This window comes from Bufo bufo, chromosome 1, assembly GCF_905171765.1.
Source record: "Bufo bufo chromosome 1, aBufBuf1.1, whole genome shotgun sequence".
Classification (NCBI taxonomy): domain Eukaryota; kingdom Metazoa; phylum Chordata; class Amphibia; order Anura; family Bufonidae; genus Bufo; species Bufo bufo.
Genome location: NC_053389.1, coordinates 183,060,532 through 183,073,440, shown reverse-complemented (window position 1 = coordinate 183,073,440; position 12,909 = coordinate 183,060,532). Strand labels below are relative to the sequence as shown.

General features: G+C 46.4%; 1 protein-coding gene across 7 annotated transcripts in view; it reads right to left on the bottom strand.

Annotated features, from left to right (window-relative positions):
- The window catches only part of FLT3LG (fms related receptor tyrosine kinase 3 ligand), a 222,231-nt gene extending 221,327 nt beyond the window's left edge, over positions 1–904 (bottom strand). For all 7 annotated transcript variants that reach the window (XM_040433060.1, XM_040433072.1, XM_040433087.1 and 4 more), the window contains exon 1: positions 648–904. The gene's annotated coding sequence lies outside the window, so the exon portion shown is untranslated. The remainder of the gene's footprint in view (positions 1–647) is intronic.
- Positions 905–12,909: the final 12,005 nt, after the last annotated feature.

The window sequence follows — 12,909 nt, the reverse complement described above, 5'->3', positions numbered from 1 at the left end:
ACATAAATACACCATATACATGGTACACATACACATAAATACACCATATACATGGTACACATACACATAAATACACCATATACATGGTACACATACACATAAATACACCATATATACACTACACACACATAACACCCAACTAAGGAGCTAAACTATCAGCGGCGAGCAAAGCAATGGAAGCGAACATCTCCCGCTGCCGAAGCACCGGATCGGGACTCAGCCAGAACATGGTTCTCCAATCCAGTTGCAATTTTAACAACTGGATCTGGAGAACTGGAGGGAACTGGTTGAATCCCATGCCTGTATTTATCTGTATTTCATATCCATCTCCTATCTATTATCTATCATTTTCATATCTATCATCTATCTCATACCTGTCTATTATTTATCTAGATGTCTATCTATCACATATCTATATATCTATCTACCTATCTCATATCTATCTTCTGTATTTATCTATCCATCTATTATCTGTCTATCTAAACACATATCCATCCATTATCTATCAATCACATATCTATCTACTAATCTATGGAACAACTAGCAGTATTAAAGCTATTATACCAGCAGGACCCCTTCTCTAGAAGTCACCTTGTACAGCATAGCCCACACGCTGCGGCAGCCAGCGGTCAGCCTCAGGTACTTACCTTGGATGTCTCACGCTGCGCCCTTTCTGCGGTACGTGGCTCTAACACGACTTGTTTTAAGTATTGGTTTAATCTCCAGAATGTTAAATGGAAGTCGCCACCCACGGCTATATAGGTCCTGTGGAAATCCCCTTGCGCCCTTCTGCAGATATTTGGCGCAGAGGGCTGCGCTAGTCCTCCGGTGGCAGAGCAGCAGCACGGTCCGTCTGATCATTAGACTCTAATGGGATTTCTGGGAATTTAAACTGAAAGTGAAAGCAGGAGCAGCACTCGGTGCTCCCCCTACACCCCCGGCCGCAAATAGAACCTCCAGATGTCTGCCCTCATAGAGGCCAGCCGTCAGGCTGAGTGTTCTCCTGGGAAATGCCCCTGTTTACAGAGGAGTTCGGACCCCTCCCCAAAATGGACTTTCCCATTTTAAATATTCATAGGGACTTATTATAGAGGCTTATTTCGACATGTGGATGTCAGGGGGTCCCTATTTGGGACCCCCCTGAAATAGAGCTCACAAAGAGCAGCTCTGCTTTAGGGGTCCTGCCCTGTCCATGCATTACATAGCAATGTAATAACCTCTAACCTATTGCTTGACCACCCCATAAATCACTGTCTGGCCCTTTAAAACAGGCCTTGGAACAATAAGGCTCCATTCACACATCCGCAAATGGGTCCACATTCGTTCCACAATTTTGCGGAACGGGTGCGGACCCATTCATTTACTAAGGGGACGGAATGGATGCGGACAGCACACAGTGTGCTGTCAGCATCCGCATTTGCGGAGCGCGGCCCCGATCTTCAGGTCCGCAGCTCCGCAAAAGATAGAACATGTCCTATTCTTGTCCGCACCTTGCGGACAAGAATAGGCATTTCTATGGGGGTGCCGGGCCGGTGTATTGCGGATCTGCAACACACCACGGACGTGTGAATGGAGCCTAACTTGGGAAATAAACCAAAACCGAAATCTCCTCCAAAGGGAAAAGCTGTCTGTAGCCAGTTATTAGGTGGTTTTTGTCCCTGTTAAAGAGGACCTTTCACCAATTCTTACCCTATGAACTAACTATACAGACATGTGGAGCGGCACCCGGGGATCTCACTGCACTTACTATTATCCCCGGGCGCCGCTCCGTTCTCCTGCTATGCCCTCCGGTATCTCCGTTCCCTAAGTTATGGTAGGCGGAGTCTGCCCTAGCGCTGGCCAATCGCACTGCAGAGCTCACAGCCTGGGAGAAAATAACCTCCCAGGCTGTGAGCGCTGCGATTGGCCAGCGCTAGGGCAGACTCCGCCTACCATAACTTAGGGACTGGTATCTCCGCCTACTATAACTTAGTGAGCGGAGATACCGGAGGGCATAGCGGGAGAACGGAGCGGCGCCCGGGGATAATAGTAAGTGCAGTGAGATCCCCGGGTGCCGCTCTACCTATCTGTATAGCTAGTTCATAGGGTAAGAATCGGTGAAAGGTCCTCTTTAAGTGCAGAGTTGAGGCCTTGTTTGGCCGAGTGGCCTTTGACTTGCGTCCAAGGGAATTAAAGGGGTTTTATACTGATGACCTATCCTCTAGATAGGCTATTAGTATCTGATCGGTGGGCAGGGCCGTCTTTAACGCGGGTCAAAAGGGGCCCAGTTGCTCCAGCAGACATCCCAACCTGCAAAAACTCATTTCAGGGAGGTGCACTTCTCATTTCAGGGAGGTTTTCTTTTTTTTTTCTTTCACAAACTTTTTATTACATTTTCCAGACATATGCAGTATCTGCACACTGCTCTATGGTGTGGAGGACTGGGCTCATTACCCTGCCCCAAATTATCATATTTATGTATATGATTAAAGGGATTCTGTCACCACCTATAAGCCCTGTGAGCTAAACATATGCTCATGTCCAGGGTAGCATTCTGATTTCTAAGGTGGCCTTATGAAAACTATTTGTGGCTTTATCCTGCGGAAAAACAGGTTTTACTAACCTGTCAATCATTGAATTAAGGTGCCCAAGCAGGTGAGGTCTGTGGATGCATGGTGCCCGGCCGCACGCATCGCCGGTCGTGCCCAGCGCCACCTTCTACTCCTCAGTGTCGCCTCTCCCTCCCTCCCCCTCCTCCCGCTTTGAGATCCCGCGCGTGCGCAGATGCTCAGCCTGATGCGCCGTTGCGGACTGCTGGCATCGGCTTCTTCTTGCACTGTGCGCACGCGCCGAGAAGGGGACACTGCTCCAGGTTGCCGGAAAGGTTTACTGCGAGTAAACTAGAGATGGGAAGTTCGGATCTTTCACATGAATCGGTTCATTCAAATGAACCGATTCATGAATCGAATCTTCGGTTCATTCACTGAGCTGACAAGAAGCAAGTGAACCGAAGCTCAGGTTGCGCAATGCGCATGCGCGGATGCTTCGATTCACTTGCTGACTCGCTGAGTCGGCTCTTGGTCTGAGTCAGGAAATTTATTCTTTAAAACCCTGTGTGTAATTATCTACCCCACTGTAGGAAAAAAACAAGCATCCAGGGGGGGGTGAATTTAAGGCTGCGTTCACACGAGCGTGTCCGGATTAGTTCCGGATGCGTCCCGGTGTGTTGCGGCAAACCCGCGCGAGTAGGAATGCAATTGCAGTCAGTTTTGACTGCGATTGCGTTCCGATGTTCAGTTTTTATCGCGCGGGTGCAATGTGTTTTGCACGCGCGTGATAAAAATACGACTGTGGTACCCAGACCCGAACTTCTTCACTGAAGTTCAGGTTTGGGTTCGGTGTTGTGTAGATGTTATTATTTTCCCTTATAACATGGTTAGAAGGGAAAATAATAGCATTCTGAATACAGAATGCTTAGTAGGGGATCAATTGAGGGTTAAAAAATTAAGTCACCTTGTCCTCTTGTTCGCGTAGTTCTCCCGGTCTTTAGTTCTTTAAAAAGATGAACTATGGGCTAAAGGACCTTTGGTGACGTCAGATCACATGCTCCAATCACATGGTACATCACCGCGGTGATGAACCCTGTGATTGGAGCATGTGATCTGACGTCACCAAAGGTCCTTTAGCCCATAGTTCATCTTTTTAAAGAACTAAAGACCGGGAGAACTACGCGAACAAGAGGACAAGGCGAGTTAATTTTTTTTATTTTTTAACCCTCAAATGATCACCTACTAAGCATTCTGTATTCAGAATGCTATTATTTTCCCTTCTAACCATGTTATAAGGGAAAATAATACAGTGAATAGACAGTCACCTAGCAACCGTGCGTGAAAACTTGCTTGCGGATGCATGCGATTTTCACGCAACCCCATTCACTTCTATGGGGCCTGCGTTGCGTGAAAAACGCAGAATATAGAGCATGCTGCGATTTTCACGCATCGCATAAGTGATGCGTGAAAATCATCGCTCATCTGAACAGCCCCATTGAAATGAATGGGTCCAGATTCAGTGCGGGTGCAATGCGTTCACCTACCGCATTGCACCCGCGCGGAAATCTCGCCCGTGTGAACGCAGCCTAACACTGGGGTAAATAATATAATTAAAATGGAGGGTTAAATGTGTAAATGTATTTAAAAAAAATACATCTCTCTCAATAGTTCTATAGCTACTGAATGAGACAGAAGAAGGATGCCTTTAACATATATATCTCCTTGAGAAGCCAATTTGACCCTAAAGGGTTAATTCAACCTGTAATGTAAACTCTGTCCTGTCACTTCTCTTATCTCTCTGCTCTGCTATCAGTAAACCTTTCGGAGCCGCTATCTAATAGCGGGAGACTCCCTGAACGTCCGGGAGACTTGAGATCCCTGCTCCAGGGGGCCCAAGGCAGCTGCCTCTTGAGCCACGCTGGCCACTGGTGACGTGGGGGGTAGCAGCAGGGCACAGGGAGACGAGTGCTTCCATTGTGAAGCGCTCATCTCCATAGTCATCTGTATCACCGTCCTCAGGACAGCGATACAGATGAAAGTGCTGCGGCGTAGCAGGGGAGGGAGAGACACCTCCCTTCCCCGTTCCTCTGATAGGCTGCAGGCACTAGGCCGTACAGCACAAGACACAGGTCGGAAGAGGCCTGCATCGCATCACTGCCAGCCTGATGTAGGTAAGTATAAGTGTTTATTTTTTTTTATATGGTACTACTACTGGCACACGATTGAGGGGCATCTATAGGGGCACCTGTTACTGGCACATGATTGGAGGGCATCTATGGGGCACCTGTTAATGGCACATGATTGGGGGCATCTATGGGGGCACTTGTTACTGGCACATGATTGGGGGGCATATATGGGGGCACCTGTTACTGGCACACAATTTGGGGGCATCTATGGGGGCACTTGTTACTGGCACACGATTGGGGGGCATCTATGGAGGCAATTGTTACTGGCACCTGATTGGGGGCATCTATGGGGGCAATTGTTACTGGCACATTATTGGGGGGCATCTATGGAGGCACATCTTACTGGCACATTATTGGGGGGCACTGTGGGGGCATCTATGGGGGAACTTCTTACTGGCATATTATTGGTGGCACTTTTTACTGGCACCTTATTGAGTGGCACTATGGGGGCACTTCTTGCTGGCACATTATTGGGGCACTGGGGGCTTCTATTGAGGCCACAAAGAAGGGGTATTTTATATGGGGGTCTCTGTATAGGGGCATTTTATACTGGGGCACATTATGGGGGGAACTAGAAAGAAGGGGGAGAGGAGCACTATGGGGTATTTACTGGGGGCACTATATAGGAATATTTTATACTGGCACATTATGGGGGCACTATGTGGACATTTGTTCAACTGGGGGCATTAAAAGGGGGTATTTTTTGCACTGTCACATTATAAGGAGAATTATTACTACTGGGGGGCATTATGATTGGCTTTATTACTACTGGGGGTCTATGGGGAACATGATTACTAGTATTGGCACTATGGGAGCATTATTACTTCTGGGGCACAGTGGGAACGTTGTGGGCACTGTAGGAGCACTATTACTACCATGTGTGCTCTAGCAGAGAATTATTCCTATTGGTGGGACTATTGGGAGCACTATTACTGTGGGGGCACCTTGGCACAGTATCATCTTACCACAAGTATTTTTGGGGGACGTTATGTTTACACTATTAGTGTCAGGGGCACTATTTGCTGGGCGCAGTTATTTTAGGGCACTGTGTGCCAATAATTATTGAAGGGCACTATCTGCATGGTGCTACTATTATCAGGGGGGTTATTTGTTTCTGCAGTATAGTATTGGAGAGCACAGACGCACAGGGCCGGTGCAAGGATTTTTGCCGCCCTAGGCAAAGATCCATTTTGCCGCCCCCTCATGTCACTCACTTACTGACAGACAGTGATGGCCAGTTTGCATTGTTCGCCGTGAAGATATGCGGGCTGCCTTCTTTTTTCACAAGTCCGGCGAGGCACAGCTAAGCCCTTACCTTTGCCTGTGCGCGAGCCGGTCTGAAAACAAGTGCGGTCAGCGGGAGCAGGCAGTTCCGAGAACAGCCACCGGGGGCCTTCATCGGGCTGTTCTCGGAACTGCCTGCTCCCGCTGACCGCATTTGTTTTCAGACCGTCTCGCGGCGCAGGCACAGGTAAGGGCTTACCTGTGCCTCGCTGGACTTGTGAAAAAAGATGGCAGACCGCATATGTTCATGGGCGAACACTGCGAACTGACCATCACTGCTGACAGACACACACACACTGACAGACAGACATGCACTCAGACACTCACTGAATGACATACACAGAAACTCACTGACAGACAGACATACACTCATTCAGACACTCACTGATAGACACACACTCACTGGCAGACAAACACATACACATACTCACTGACAAACACACAGACACTTACTGACCGACAGACATCCACACTCACTGACATACACACACAGACACTCAATGACAGACGCACATACATTTACAGACATACATACACTCAGTCACTGACATAAATACACAGGCAGACACTCACTCAGTCAAAAACTTAAACACTCACCTCCCTGGGGTCCAGTGTGGTGCAGCTCCTCAGTCCTCCTGCGCGCCGTTTAGTATGCCGGGGCCGGAATGACGTCATATTCCGGCATCACAGAGGGCGCGCGAGGGAGGAGTGGGGAGCTGCTAGAACAGCCTCCCTTGCCGCCCGCCTCCTCTCCTCCGGTAATTTACTGGCAGAGCAGGAACCTGCCATCAGGGTAAGCAGATGCCTGCTCTGCCATATTTAAGAAGGACCTCCACCTCCTGGCCCCCCTGTAACGGCGCTGGGGGCGGCTCGAGAGCCGCTCGCCCAGGGATGCAGCCCCAGACAGGGGGAGCCCACCAGGGCGCCCTTAGCAGGCCGGCGCCCTAGGCGAACTCCTAGTTTGCCTAATGGTGGCACCGGCCCTGCAGACGCACAGTATTGGGGGTGGTAGGATGATTTGTCCAGAAGATGGGAGGATGATGGAAAAGTAGTAAACTAAGATTTTGTTTGTCAAACTGCAGAGACGAGAATTGGCTGAAAAATGGTGTCTGGTCTGAAAGGAGAAGAGGAAAGAGAACATCTACATCAAAAAGATGTCACTGGATGTAAGAGGTATTGGGCGCTGTATTACCCTGTATGTAGGGGTGGATCGGCACATTGTAAAAAAAAATAAAAAAGTAATCTGCTAAATATTATATATTTGTGTCAGAAATTGTGCTTTTTTAAATTTTTTGAATAATGATACAGCCATTTTATTTGATACTTTTGTGCTGATTCTTTTTTTTCTTTCTCTATAGTAAGGCACACTATAGTCACCAGAACCACAACAGCTAAACGTAGTAGTTCTGGTGTCTATAGCATGTCTCTGCAAGCTTTTTAATGTAAACACTGACTTTTCAGAAAAAAGGCAGCATTTACATTACTGCCAAGGAACACCTCTAGTGGCCACCCATCATTATTAAAGTTTATTAGTCTACGAGGTGTGTGGTTTTTTTTTTGTGTGTGTGTGTTGTGGTGGAGGACGTGATTGCATGTTAGGGTGTGGGAAGGCGGGATCCAGGGGGCCCAAGTATATTCTTGCCCAGGGTCCAGTCAATGTTAAAGACAGGCCTGTCGGTGGGAGAACGTCACCTGGGACCACCGCAGATCAGCTGTTTGAGAAGGCAGCAGGGCTCACAGTAGCCTTGGGGCCTTCTCTCAGTGACATCACGTTCATCGGTCACATTGCCTAGGCGCAGCTGAGCCCCATAGAAGTGAATGGGGCAGAGCACGATACCACGCGCAACCACTAGACAATGTATGGCGCTGTGCTTAGTGGGCGCAGAGAAGGCAGCGGTGATACTGGGAGCTATGGTGCCTTCTCAAAGAGCGGTTCATTGGTGATCTCAGGTGTCGGAACCCCACAAATCACATACTGATGACCTATACTGAAGATAGGTAATCAGTTAGAAAATCTCGGAAAACCCTTTTGAGTTTCTCTTTGTGGAGACTGTTCAGTTGGCAAGCTTATCCAGGGCAGCCATGACTGACCATTACTCCTTTAGAGGCTCAGCTGTCACATGTGATGTCATAAGTGATGTCACTGATGAGGCCATTGATTGACAGCAGCGTTTACATCAACTGATACGAAACATCAAGTATGAATAGAAGGGACTGGAATCATGTTTTTTTTTTCCGTGTATATGTGTTTTTTCAAGCTATTTCCAGCCATCCACGCATTTTTCATTGATGTCGAACAATCCCTTTGTCTTCCTTTTAAATTGCTTTTTATGACATCTGCACTATGACGGTAACCATAATGGATCCAAATGACATCCATCCATAAGATCACATTGACTTGTAGTATGGGTATAGTAAAGTTTTTTTTTATACTGTTTAGTGGAGGTCTGACATCCAGGACCCCCACCGAGCAGCTGTTTGTGAAAGCCATGGCGCTCACAGCCTTCTAGCAGCTTACCCTAGAGGCCAGTGATGTCACGTTAATCAGTCACATGACCTAGGCGCAGCTCAGTCCCATTCTAATGAATGGTCTGTGCTGCAATACCAAGCACAGCCACTATACAATGGACAGCGCTGTGCTTGGCAAGCAGTGAGGAGGCAGCAGCGCTCACCTCAAACAGCAGATCGGCGGGGCTCCCGGGTGTCGGACCCCTGTGGATCAGATACTGATGACCTATCCAGAGGATAGGTCAGGTCATCAGTATAAAAAAGTCACAAAAAACTTTTAACCCCTTGTTTATGAAACCATATTTATCTACCAGAACTGCACCTGACCCAGACACAGTTGACTTGTAATAGGGTCTATACCAGTGGTGGTGAACCTATGGCATGGGTGCCAGAGGTGGCACTCAGAGCCCTCTCTGGGGGCACCCGCACCCTGGAAAAAGTCTATGGTGTACTAATATACCTTAGACTTCCCCTGCCATTCATCAGCGCAGGGCACACTATAAACAGCACAGGCAGCGCACTGAATGTAGGCAGGCCATCAGAGGCGGACTGGGAGCTTAAAGTGGCCCTGTAAAAAATCCTAAAAGTGGCCCCGTTTTGTAGTCGGGTCCAAATTGATGGAAGATAGGGCCAGGCAGGGCACATTATATCACGCCAACAGAGCCAAATACCACAGTCCATCACAAAATACTGCCAGCAGCAGCACGAAATACAGTGGATATAAAAGGTCTACACACCCCTGTTAAAATGTCAGGTTTCTGTGATGTAAAAAAATGAGACAAAGATCTTTTATACACCCTCTTATAACTGGGTCTGTAGTTGTGTTCAGAATTAAGCAATCACATTCAAAATCATGTTAAATAGGAGTCAGCATACACCCGCCATCATGTAAAGTGCCTCTGATTAACCCCAAATAAAGTTCAGCTGCTCTAGTTGGTCTTTCCTGAAATTTTCTTAGTCGCATCCCACAGCAAAAGCCATGGTCCACAGAGAGCTTCCAAAGCATCAGAGGGATCTCATTGTTAAAAGGTATCAGTCAGGAGAAGGGTACAAAAGAATTTCCAAGGCATTAGATATTCCATGGCACACAGTGAAGACAGTCATCATCAAGTGGAGAAAATATGGCACAACAGTGACATTACCAAGAACTGGACGTCCCTCCAAAATTGATGAAAAGACGAGAAGAAAACTGGTCTGGGAGGCTACCAAGAGGCCTACAGCAACATTAAAGGTGCTGCAGGAATATCTGGCAAGTACTGGCTGTGTGGTACATGTGACCACAATCTCCCGTATTCTTCATATGTCTGGGCTATGGGGTAGAGTGGCAAGACGAAAGTCTTTTCCTACGAAGAAAAACATCCAAGCCAGGCTCTATTTTGCAAAAACACATCTGAAGTCTCCCAAAAGCATGTGGGAAAAGGTGTTATGGTCTGATGAAACCAAGGTTGAACTTTTTTGGGCATAATTCCAAAAGATGTTTGGCCCAAAAACAACACTGCACATCACCAAAAGAACACCATACCCACAGTGAAGCATGGTGGTGGCAGCATCATGCTTTGGGGCTGTTTTTCTTCCGCTGGAACTGGGGCCATAGTTAAGCTAGAGGGAATTATGAACAGTTCCAAATACCAGTCAATATTGGCACAAAACCTTCAGGCTTCTGCTAGAAAGCTGAACATGAAGAGGAACTTCATCTTTCAGCATGACAACGGCCCAAAGCATACATCCAAATCAACAAAGGAATGGCTTCACCAGAAGAAGATTAAAGTTTTGGAATGGCCCAGCCAGAGACCAGACCTGAATCCAATTGAAAATCTGTGGGGTGATCTGAAGAGGGCTGTGCACAGGAGATGCCCTCGCAATCTGACAGATATGGAGTGTTTTTGCAAAGAAGAAAAAGATTGTTACAAACACACTGCTGCCTACTCTCAGGCACTGCTGCCGGCTTGGGATGTTTGTTGGAGGTGACAGGTTCCCTTTAATTGTCCTTAGTTGATAAAACATCTATTTGGCATATCAATAGCGCATGCTTCCTATGTTTATAATTCCACCATTTGTTCATGCAATAGAGTTATAATAGTGGTAAGTATACAATGTCCGCCGGTAGTTGTAGTATGGCACATTCACATGGTAAGTATACAATGTCCGCCGTTAGTTGTAGTATTGCACATTCACATGGTAAGTATACAATGTCCGCCGTTAGTTGTAGTATGGCACATTCACATGGTAAGTATACAATGTCCGCCGTTAGTTGTAGTATGGCACATTCACATGGTAAGTATACAATGTCCGCCGTTAGTTGTAGTATGGCACATTCACATGGTAAGTATACAATGTCCACCGTTAGTTGTAGTATGGCACATTCACATGGTAAGTATACAATGTCCACCGTTAGTTGTAGTATGGTACAATGTCCGCCGTTAGTTGTAGTATGGCACATTCACATGGTAAGTATACAATGTCCGCCGTTAGTTGTAGTATGGCACATTCACATGGTAAGTATACAATGTCCGCCGTTAGTTGTAGTATGGCACATTCACATGGTAAGTATACAATGTCCGCCGTTAGTTGTAGTATGGCACATTCACATGGTAAGTATACAATGTCCGCCGTTAGTTGTAGTATGGCACATTCACATGGTAAGTATACAATGTCCGCCGTTAGTTGTAGTATGGCACATTCACATGGTAAGTATACAATGTCCGCCGTTAGTTGTAGTATGGCACATTCACATGGTAAGTATACAATGTCCGCCGTTAGTTGTAGTATGGCACATTCACATGGTAAGTATACAATGTCCGCCGTTAGTTGTAGTATGGCACATTCACATGGTAAGTATACAATGTCCGCCGTTAGTTGTAGTATGGCACATTCACATGGTAAGTATACAATGTCCACCGTTAGTTGTAGTATGGTACAATGTCCGCCGTTAGTTGTAGTATGGCACATTCACATGGTAAGTATACAATGTCCGCCGTTAGTTGTAGTATGGCACATTCACATGGTAAGTATACAATGTCCGCCATTAGTTGTAGTATGGCACATTCACATGGTAAGTATACAATGTCCGCCGGTAGTTGTAGTATGGCACATTCACATGGTAAGTATACAATGTCCGCCGTTAGTTGTAGTATGGCACATTCAGATGGTAAGTATACAATGTCCACAGTTAGTTGTAGTATGGCACATTCAGATGGTAAGTATACAATGTCCACATATACATGGTAAGTATACAATGTCCGCCGTTAGTTGTAGTATGGCACATTCACATGGTAAGTATACAATGTCCGCCGTTAGTTGTAGTATGGCACATTCACATGGTAAGTATACAATGTCCGCCGTTAGTTGTAGTATGGCACATTCACATGGTAAGTATACAATGTCCGCCGTTAGTTGTAGTATGGCACATTCACATGGTAAGTATACAATGTCCGCCGTTAGTTGTAGTATGGCACATTCACATGGTAAGTATACAATGTCCACATTCACATGGTAAGTATACAATGTCCGCCGTTAGTTGTAGTATGGCACATTCACATGGTAAGTATACAATGTCCGCCGTTAGTTGTAGTATGGCACATTCACATGGTAAGTATACAATGTCCGCCGTTAGTTGTAGTATGGCACATTCAGATGGTAAGTATACAATGTCCACAGTTAGTTGTAGTATGGCACATTCAGATGGTAAGTATACAATGTCCACATTCACATGGTAAGTATACAATGTCCGCCGTTAGTTGTAGTATGGCACATTCACATGGTAAGTATACAATGTCCGCCGTTAGTTGTAGTATGGCACATTCACATGGTAAGTATACAATGTCCGCCGTTAGTTGTAGTATGGCACATTCACATGGTAAGTATACAATGTCCGCCGTTAGTTGTAGTATGGCACATTCACATGGTAAGTATACAATGTCCGCCGTTAGTTGTAGTATGGCACATTCACATGGTGAGTATACAATGTCCGCCGTTAGTTGTAGTATGGCACATTCACATGGTGAGTATACAATGTCCGCCGTTAGTTGTAGTATGGCACATTCACATGGTGAGTATACAATGTCCGCCGTTAGTTGTAGTATGGCACATTCACATGGTGAGTATACAATGTCCGCCGTTAGTTGTAGTATGGCACATTCACATGGTGAGTATACAATGTCCGCCGTTAGTTGTAGTATGGCACATTCACATGGTGAGTATACAATGTCCGCCGTTAGTTGTAGTATGGCACATTCACATGGTGAGTATACAATGTCCGCCGTTAGTTGTAGTATGGCACATTCACATGGTAAGTATACAATGTCCGCCGTTAGTTGTAGTATGGCACATTCACATGGTAAGTATACAATGTCCGCCGTTAGTTGTAGTATGGCACATTCACATGGTAAGTATACAATGTCCGC